The sequence below is a fragment of the Saccostrea cucullata genome, unplaced genomic scaffold (assembly GCF_032062105.1).
Source record: "Saccostrea cucullata isolate Sc308-1 unplaced genomic scaffold, CSIRO_AGI_Scuc_v1 ctg5820, whole genome shotgun sequence".
Lineage (NCBI taxonomy): Eukaryota > Metazoa > Mollusca > Bivalvia > Ostreida > Ostreidae > Saccostrea > Saccostrea cuccullata.
Genome location: NW_026933497.1, coordinates 31877 through 42758, shown reverse-complemented (window position 1 = coordinate 42758; position 10882 = coordinate 31877). Strand labels below are relative to the sequence as shown.

General features: G+C 31.4%; 1 long non-coding RNA gene across 2 annotated transcripts; it reads left to right on the top strand.

Annotated features, from left to right (window-relative positions):
* Positions 1-918: 918 nt before the first annotated feature.
* On the top strand, positions 919-8794 carry LOC134238502 (uncharacterized). Of its 2 annotated transcripts, none has more exons than XR_009986033.1 (4): positions 919-1180; positions 1479-1582; positions 1900-2062; positions 8337-8794. It is a non-coding gene; the product is annotated as an uncharacterized LOC134238502 (long non-coding RNA). The 2 variants fall into 2 exon arrangements; XR_009986034.1 differs by lacking the exon at positions 919-1180 and adding an exon at positions 1227-1367.
* The last annotated feature ends 2088 nt before the right edge of the window (positions 8795-10882 follow it).

Genomic DNA, 10882 nt, shown 5'->3' with positions numbered 1-10882 from the left:
AAACTGGAATTTATCTTTTGTAATTTTTATACATTTTTCTTTAAATAATGCAAAAAATTTCATAATTCGATATCTTTTAAAAACCTCTGGTAACGCATGCTTATTTTTTGTCTAAGAACATGTATGGGTATTATGAGTTTTTAAATATCTAAACTTTTAAAATATCTAAAAAGATTACATCTTGATTGCCGGTATTTAATCGATTTTACGTTGTAAAGACAAACGAGACTTTTTGAAAATGGCGTAATTTTCCAAAGCGATTGCCGAATTTCCAGACGATTGACAATTTTTTTCCTGATTAACTTTATAAGAAAGCATGGTATATTCTTAAAGAATATTTTCTCTACTTTTAAAATATGTAAAAATTATTGTTTTTACTTTAAGGTATATTTTAAAAACAAGAATTTTCTTGCACTTATGTGTTTTTTATCGATTTTATTCGTAATATTTAAACAAAGCTCAGTTTTACGTTTATTTCTGTGTTGAAATAGGGAAAACAAAATAAAGCTGGTAAAAGTAGAGAAAATTTCCTTTCCAACAAGCCCTTATAGGCCTTCTTCCGCTCAGTATTTTCTTAATTACGATAATTTGAATTTGTGACCTTTGCATAGTTTTTATGGAAAAATCGGTCAATATTTACATGTAACGTCAAGGTCGATATTGTTGCGTCTTACTCGAAACAACATATTCTTTTATAAGACTTTTTTGACCATTCAAATATATTTTTTACTGAAATAAATGCATAATACAAAAAAAAAAAAAAATAGATTTCAAAAAACAAATATATACTTTCGTTCTGTCTTTTGTGAAGTGAATGTTGATTGTAATGATGTATATTTCATGAAGTGAAATACAATATTGATGAAAATTGTAGATTTCCAAAACGGCGATCTTTATTAAAAAAAATCAGATTTTAATATTGTTGTATCTTGTTATACTGTATACTTATTAATTTGCAATTTAATTAGATCTATATCTTACAATACAAAAACTCGCATTTATAAATAAATACGACTCATCACTGTATGAGTTGATACGAATTGAAATAAACACGTGTTTCCGCTTTGGTGTAAACATGATGGTGATCCAAAATCTGAACGTCAATTTTCATGATTATTTCACGACGAAGATCATCACATCAATGAATCAAATAATACGAACATGCCTTTGGTATTAGCAGGTGAGAATACGTGTATATTCAAATTATATTGACTGAAAAGTTTAAGTTTAAAACGCAATAGTTCACGTTCAAAAGAAAACTAAATGTACACATGTACTAGATCTTTATGTTTCAGTGTGCGTGTTTCGTATCGTTCAGCCAATTTTGCATTGCTTTTGAACTTTGATGCTCAATTTAACAATCACTCGTAAGTTCAAAGTAAAATCAAAGTTTTCATAATAATGGATAGTTGTTTTCAGTATCTATGTACCAGTGTGTACAGGTGTACATGACTACCACTTTCACATTGAAATTTTAGGGTGCTTTCAGCATTGCAACAATACTTTCATCTGTGAATACCCACTTTCTAAGCCCACCATGAACTACGAAGGTTAATTAATATGTAAGGACACCAATGAACAGGTAAATTTTTGTTTTGGTATTGAAAATTTCTGTATTTCTAAAATTAAAAAAAATAAAGTCTAATTTCATTTGTGTCATTCTCATGATATCGCATTCATACAAGTTTATACACATTTGATTAATATTTTGAAAAATAAGTGTTCAAAACACATAATACTTATGATGCTTGATTATTCATACAAACACATTATTTAAACATGTAATATCTATCTGAATGAATGCTGAGATATGGAACAAACTGTTTTTATAGACTGCTGTTGTAAGTTCCAATCTGCATGAAGTATGTGGTTAGAATTTCCATTTTCTCAATTTTTCAGACACTTTTCAATTATCCTACATCATATACATGGGTGGTCAAACTCACTGGATGGTTTATCAACACTCCCATGCTCACGAACAGCCTTGCGCCAGGAATTTTGCCCTGAAGTGACATTGCAGTCTATTGTCTCCTTTTTTTTTACAACCCTGGCAGCCATGCAGGTATGAAATCTATGAAAGCCATGAAGGGACATAGAATTTTTAAAATTTATAAAAGTAAACCGAGTTCTTGATTTATACAATCCGTTCTCTCGGATTGACAATCTGTTTGACAAATTGCCATTTCATTCTCACAGATTACCAATTCGTTCCCTCAAATTACACAGTCCGTTACCTCAGATTGTATAATTCATTCTTTTAGTTTAAAAGATTCATTCCCTCGGAATGTAAACCCTTCCCATGATTTCGTTTAAATTATTTATCTGTACATATCGGATATGGTAATACATGTTTAAAAAATAGAATATTGAAGTATTTTACATCCTAACTTTTATTACATATTACGGTCCAAAAGGAGAAAATTACATGAACATTTTCAAATCCATGTGCTAGTACTGATATTTGTACAACAAAAAATCTTAGAAGTTTTTGTGTTACTTGTATATAAGAATAATTGAAAGTCCTAGATAGTAAAAGTGAATATGGGTCCTGTGTAATCATAATATTTCTAAAATAAATATACGTTGAATTAGTTATGAAAGAGGTTGGAAACGACCGGTTGCTGAAACAAAATAAATAGAACGCACTTATTGATTAAAATGGTTGGATGTTTCTGTACATATATGACTGTAATGAAATTCAAGAGCACAGATTTCCAAAATCATAAGACTGACGTTGTAACAAATCAAGATGTTGAATTATCAATCTGTGAAAACAAATTACAGGTATGTAATTCGAGATCTCAAATTATGAATCAAGGGGGCGAATTAGTAATCCTTAAGATCGGATTGTGTTATTCGAGATCTCATATTATAAATCGAGGGAACAATTTAGTAATCCGTGGGATTAGATTGTCTAATTCGATTCGATATCATCTTTTACTTTTTTGAAAAATTTACGTGTCCCTTCCTGGCGTTCGTAGCAATCTTATGCCAGATTTTTTTACATGTTGCGATAGCGTAAACAGAGGTCTGGCTTTAGTCAGATTGCCATATACAGTACAGGCAACGCGGATCCCGTATTAGACCGCGTCCCCTCCGCGGTGTATTAATCCTTTCCGCGTTACACCGTCGCGGGTTTTGATCGCGGTGCTACCTGAGACCGTGTTTACACCGCGGCGGGGCCCGCTACCGTTATTCTTCAGCTTAGATGTTCTTACCTGTAAAGTATTGTCGATTTTTAATCGTGTCGAAATGAGGGGGGGGGGGGGGGGGAGGAGGATTACGACCACATTAATATTAATAGATTTATACCATTACATGGATTCTTTAAAAATTCATTTTTAAGTTTTATCAAATTGTTTAATAAAAAACATCTTTCTTTTTTTTTTTTTTTACCAATGGTCACTCAAAATTAATTAATTCTCAATAACGTCTGTTAACAGTAATACATGTACAGTATAGGGTGAAATAAAGTCGAATAATTTATCGAATATATTAACTTAAAGTTTATTTTCAAAATCAATAATGCCACCCCAAATGATCTTCAAATTGCTAAAAAGGTATAATTAAAATTTAAAGAATGTTATGATATCGCTTCTCTTTATATGCACTGTAATCCGCTGTTCGTAATTAGCCCGTGCAGTTGCAGTTACATATGTACATGTAGCTATGTGTTTATTTATCTGCGAGATTATATCAGTCATTTGGTTTCATTTAGAAAAGTACCGTTACTTCTGTATACATGTCTGTTATAAATAATAGCATGAAAAACGATGATAGATAGTGATACATAATTATACATAATTACAATTGAATTTTAACAAAACACGCGTAAGTGTAGGAATACCGTTGCTCCATTATTATGCGCTACACTGTAACACTATGAACTAAATATCGACCTTTTTTTGGGGGGGGGGTCTTGTTAATAAAATAATCACAGGTTATCAATAAAATCATAGCTAGTATTTGAAAGTATTTCTATTTTCTGCTCTTTTCGAAAATTACTAAAATCATGTTTATGAACATAAACAAATTTCAGATTTCTCCGGTTCAAATAAAACACAAACACAAATATGGGCCCTTAAAATATTTGAACACACAACACAGAAATTAACTTATTTTAATCAGCAAGTTGCCATGCTTCAAGTTTTCTGCGTAACCGTTCGGTTTTCCTCAGGTAAGTTTGGTGTGGAGTGGAGCTTACTCGAAGCGGATGAGAAGCCCCGAGGGAACGACGCTGTCTAGTGTACATACTACCTATATACACAGGATGTTACCTGAGTGTATTACCTGTATGCGTTTTCCTACGACATTGTAAAACGAAGCCGTTTTTTTTTTTTCATGTGTAGCTCAAGAATTGAAATGCAAGAAAGAAAGAATGTTTTTGTTGCAGACAGAATCCTTTTTAAATTTTTTGTTTCAAATAAATATTTTCAAGAATTCGACAATTTTAATATACTGTGTTTTTCTTAATCAAATTTTATAGCAAAAATACATTTTATCTTACCACCAAAATCTGTCGTTGTAATCAGGGGCTCGTAACATAAAGCTTGCTAAGTTTTTGACTTAAGTAGGGTCGTAAGTACGGTTTAGGCACAATCTTAGGACCTGACTAAGTACTACTTAAGTATGTCTTAAACCGTAACATAAAACGAACTTAGGTAGGTCTTAGCTAAGTCAAACTTATGTTAAAAATATTTCATATGATTCAACCTATGGTTTTTGATTTTATATAGATATATTGCTAAAAGTGATTCAGTTAGGGTTTTAATTAATTACATATTAAAATTGACGTCCTTATCTATCGGTTTAAGATATGTTAGATTAGATTTCTTATTAAAATTATAATTATGTTTTAAATTATTCGGAATGTTTGAAAACAAATACCGCACGGTCACAAAGTGGCGATTTGTGGTTCATTGTAAATGTTCACGACAATTGTTTTAACACCTGAGATGTTTTCAGTTTACCTGTTGTAACTCTTTTGTTTTGACAAATGTTCACTTACCCTGTTATTATCGCAGAAAAGAAAAGATAATCGACCGCCTGTCCACTTGAAATTGAAACTCTAAAAACTTCAATACATTTTGAATCCCCGCTATGTATCAGGCCATGCGTGTCAGAAGCAAAAACTGCAGAAGGTTTATGATATACTCATTTGCAAGTTAATCAAGGATTAAAAAAATCGGGATATTTTTTCGTATTTCTCCACTTATCAGCAATTTCTCTCTCTCTCTCTCTCTCTCTGTAGAACTGTAGTGAGCCCTGTCTAAATCCGCACTTGCCGCTTTCTACATTTATTTTACTTTACAGATACTTTTTATAATATTACTCTTACTGTCATCATCCTCTTTCATTTCTGTTTTTAACAAATTACTTCAACTCATATTTTCAAAGTGAAGATACAGATCCATGGTTTATTACTGTGTTCAATTTATTTCTATAACCGAGGTCCCACTAATTTCAGACGTATCCCTAAAATTAAATTTTTGTATATTTACATGTATTTGTGTTGCGAGTGATATTGGAATCAGTGACCCCCCCCCCCCCCACGAAAAAATAAAATTCTTAAATCAGCGTCAAATAGATATAATTATTTTCTTTAATGCATAAAATGAATAAAGGAATGTTTTAACATCGAAAGTCAACATTAAATAATTCTAATTATATATACAAGAAAGTTAAGATATACTTAAGTCACCTCTACAGGCCGCCTAAGTTTTGCTAAGATTGCCAAATCTTAGTACGCTTCTAGTTACGGTCTTAAGTTTTAGACTGTACTTAAGTCCTACTTAAGCACGGTCTTAGACATCGTCGCAAACCACGGCCAAAATGTACGATCCTCTCCCATTCTGGCCGTGGTTGAACGAGGAGAGAATTCTTCGTAGCTCAATAAGATTTTGACCAATGCGAGTAAAGCATAGTCGGAAGATGAACTTTATCGCGACCTTTCAATATCCAATCGCAGTAAAGGAAATATTTCTTGTATACTGTTGACGTCAGTTGTTGATTTCAATTGCGATGGAAACAAAACTTGCCACTGACTGAATATGACGTCACAATAGAGAGGCGTAAATATTCAAGATTACGACACTTTTTGTGATCAAGCAGCCACGGGTAGGAGAGAGCTATATGCGGACTCCGGACCGTGGCTTGAGACGATGGGTCTTAGACTTAAGTAGCCTTTATGTTACGAGCCCCTGGCGACAAAAAGGGAAGTAATTCAAATTACATGTCATGTACATATGTTAAACGAAAGAAGAAAGTGGATCATAAACAAGTCTCTCGATAAATAACAATAAAACTTAGACAAAATCCACAAATGGTCAATAAACTGATAAATCAGCGGTAGTTTCATTCGCTAAACTCAAGAAATTGATATACTGATCAAAAGGGAGGAAAAACGACCATGCACGTGCCTTAATACTGTGATATTTTTCTTCTCTCTATCTCCTCTCTCTCTCTTTCAATCTTCTAACTGGTACAGATATAAACAGACACGAAATAACATAGTAATGGATCATTATTTGATTTAATTGATATCAAATACTTCATTAATTTGTTTTAAAAGTTTTTTTTTTACTTTTATTCTTTTTATACACTCCGTTTAAAAAAAAGCAACAATAATTTTACACAAATTCCAAGGCTAATATCGCATCTGAAAATGATATCGATGAAATAATAATGAAACAATGAATCAAATGTGTTGTTGAATGGCTAGACAACGACGTGCACATTCAGCAAGCGTTACCCAAGGTATACTATAAGACAGGTGTGAAACCCCCAGGGCATATCGTTTCCTGCTCAGGCACTGCTAATCCCTATACACAGGAAATGATCGCGGCTAATACTTAATACACAAAGAAACAGAATTTGTCAAAGAAAACAAAATATATGAATTTTTGCATTGAATATTTATTAATATAAACTATAATTTCGTCTGTGAAGTTTATCATTACACCTGCACATCCTATCTTATCTATTGAACACGAAAATCGAGAAATATTAAAATTAAAAAGAAAGACATTGTATTAAAAGGTAAAACATGTTAATGTGAAGGTGAAAAACGATATTTTTTCTTGATCTCTTGTATAAAGTTCACGTGCTCAAAGTTAACTCTCGTCATCGAATGCTTTCCGGTCATTTGACAATTTGAGAAAAATGCCTGCACATTTATATAAAAGAGGGAAATACATTAAAGAAAATTAATTAATTAAATTAACTTAATTTGGAGAATTCTTCGAACAGAACATAAACGATGAGAAATAAAGAAGAATAGAACTTTTCCTTGATATCTTGAATAAAGAAAATTTAAGTTCACGTGCCCACTACATGTAACTGCAAATGCTCGTCATCGGATGTTTTCCGGTAATTTGACACTTTAAGAAAAAGCCTGTACATTTTATATACAATAAATCGAAATTAATTAATAAACAATATGAAGATGTACATTTTTTAAAAGATGTACATCTTTTTTTTTCAAATGAATGCTGAAAATCGTTCATCGAAACTTAAACAGTCTGAGTTCAACATTTATTACCGTTTGCATATAATATGAAGATTAAAAAAAAACTAATTAAAATTTCTAGTATTTAATTTTGTTTCTTGATAGATTCTTAATAACACAAAATAATTAACCAATTGCAAAGACGTAACAATTTAATAAAATTTTCTATTCAATTTCAAAGATTGATATATAATTTTAGAAACAAAAAATAAAATTTTCTATTCAATTTCAAAGATTGATATATAATTTTAGAAAATAAACTTATTTTTTCTTAGTTTAAATTCTATTCATAGCAAAATTTATTAATAAATACACAGTTTTTTTTGTTTGTTTGTTTGTTTGTTTGTTTGTTTTTTTTTGTTACAGGGAAAATTCGCAAATTACATTTCGGGGAGATAACTCCCGTTTGTTTACGATACTAATTGTCAGTAATTGATCGATGATTTAACCGCGGCGGGGACAGGTAAGTGATGAATTTCCCGCGGAGGGAACGCGGTTTACCTGTCTACCTGGCCAAATACCGCGTTGTGATTATACCGCGGCGGGGACGCGGGAAATACGGGATCCGCGTTGCCTGTACTGTATGCTATTTGTTTTAGTTCAGTAATTTTACCATGGTGGTTTACTACAAGGTTTTTGAATTATCAGTCCTGATACATTGACTTAACAATATCATTTAACTACTTGGATCACATAATGAATACAATTTTAATTTTAAAAGGAAAATCAAATAAATGTAGTAATTTTAGCATTCTTAATTTCATTTATAAATATAAATTTATATACACAATGACATGTATCTGTTTCAAAATACTAAAATCTTTTACAGGATAGAAGCTGATCACTTGTACTTGACAGCAAATAATAATGTCTTGGACAAGTCAAAGAATTTCCTCCGGTCTTACAGAGAAATGACAGTTGATAAAAGAATGGTGGACACAAAGTAAAAGTGCTCTTCAACATTTTGTTGAAGATTTCAGTCTGATTTGGAATTCATCTTGCAATATTTCTGTATTTGTATATTTGGATATAAGCGACAAATTTTCAACTTATTGACTAAACAGTTTTGCATTTAATATTGCCAATGCTATCTATTATTATTATTTCCCTCCAAGATAACATGTCAAGTCTTTATTGTACCCCTTAAGCTCTGTTATACCAGAAAAATCTTGTAATGAAATCATTTAGTTTTTTTTTCTTGTTAAATTAAATCCATGAAAATAAAGATTATTTTTAATGTCATCAAGAGAATGGATTTCTTGTTTAACAAAAAGATAGTATACATGTTTTGCTAGGGCTTTATAAGAAGCAGACCAGAATTCCTGCTTGCAAACTTTGTCATTCGCCATTTTTATTACGTCTACTATTAGATGATTTATCCATGTTTGAAGCATTTCAAAATTGATATTTACTTACAGTTTAAAGCAGAATTCTGTACTGATATGACCTTGACCCCCTGAAGAACAAGAGTGTCAAGGTCAATTTTTAATACAAAAATGTTCTTTCATCTTTATGGCCCATATCTTACAAACAATATCATGAAATATACAAAAAGTGTCTAGAATTTGTCCAGAATGTGAAATAACAAACAATGATGTATATAGCCAAAAACTTTAAAATGATGTTGCTTAGCAACCACTTAAAGGTCATTAAACAGATATTTGAAATAAAATGATGCATGGATATTGCAGTTCTGATCCCTTCTTGAGAGTATATTCAGAATTTTCCATTTCAGCATCCATTGTGTAAAATTATGGCAAGAATATTGAAAAGTGTTGAAAAAAAATTGATGAAACTTTTGCACTTATTTGACCTTTGACCTCCTAAAAATAGTTCTAATGAGGTCAAACTTTAAGACAATTTATCTGTTGTATGTCCCTTATAATTTTTTGACCTCACATCTAACTCTTTTTATGTGCTGGGATGCATAAAAGTGTCTAGGATGAGTAAAAAATGAAAATTTCTGCCCGAAAATTAAAGAATTCTGCGTTGCTTAGCAACCCCTTTTAAGTAGTTATATGCAGAATTGAAAAAAAAGTTTATGTGTTTCATGTAGTACAGTATAATGCTCTTTTGTGGGTATATCCCAAATTTCCTATTTCAACATACATCATACTTAATATTTAGCTTAAAGACCCAATTTTTTTACCGTACGGTTACCTGAGGAGGGGGAGTGGTCGAAGTAACAGTAGTGTTATTTACCTGGAGACCCCCAATACCCTAGATGTCAAAAATCTGTGTATATGTAGCATTACACAGGAAGTCTGTGTTTGGTAATCAGGGTCATCATTACGTGTTTTGAGTCTGGTTTTGAGTGAAACTACGTAAAAAAATTATTTCAATATGAAATTTATTTGTAAACTTAACGCATTTATCGTAATCATGGAAATGTTTTGAAGGAAAAAAAATAATAAAATACATGTAACAGTTATATCATTTTATAAAATGTTTTCCTTACATAAAACAAAAAATTCACGAGTAAAAACTACTAATCAATAATATTTATCTTTTTTAATCTTCAATAAAAGAAATCACTTGATTAAAAAAGTCTGAATATTGAAATAAAAAAAATTATTAATCCACCTATCCGTTGTGCATGTGAACATTACCGCGATCGGAATGGTCCCCCCCCCCCCTCGCCAACAATGTTGTCCAAAACATTCCATATTATTTATTCTTCGTGTGTTAACAAAACTTTATTGTTTGAAAGATTTCTTTTCAGAATCGATCACTATTTATTATCTTCACATTTTCATTACGTATATATACAGACGCTAGAGGAAATTTGAGCATTAATTCTGACATCATCTCTGTACAACATGGATTGTAGCCATAGTACAAAATAAAACATCTTATAAAAACTATGCCATGCCGTTTATTAGTGCTGAATATTTTCTCTTATATCCAATTTCTTCAAAAATAATTTAAATTGTCGGACTTCCACTGTACCCTTCCAATTACAGCAAATAGAGCCGGTTTCTGTGGACGCGGTCTTTTTTCTACAGATAACGTGTACGATATAACACTTACAAGTAACACACAGCAGTGAAGATAGAAAAGAAATATTCTATAATGACAATGTTTTAATAATCTACTTTCAATTATTTTTTGAAATAAAATTCAAACATATTGGAGTTTTCTAACCCGCGTGTATACTATGCGGGTACATGAAAGAGTTTGACGCGTGGCCAGGTTATTGTTTTCAAAACATGCAAACTCAGTTTATCAAGAAGCACAGGTAGCTTACCTGTCAATCAAATCAGAAGCTATTGTTTTTTTTATGATTGACAGGCGGTAAATAATTGATCTTGAATCAGGTAGATTTTGGGGGCGTTAACATAAAATTGGGTGTTTAAAGATGAAAAAGTATCAAAA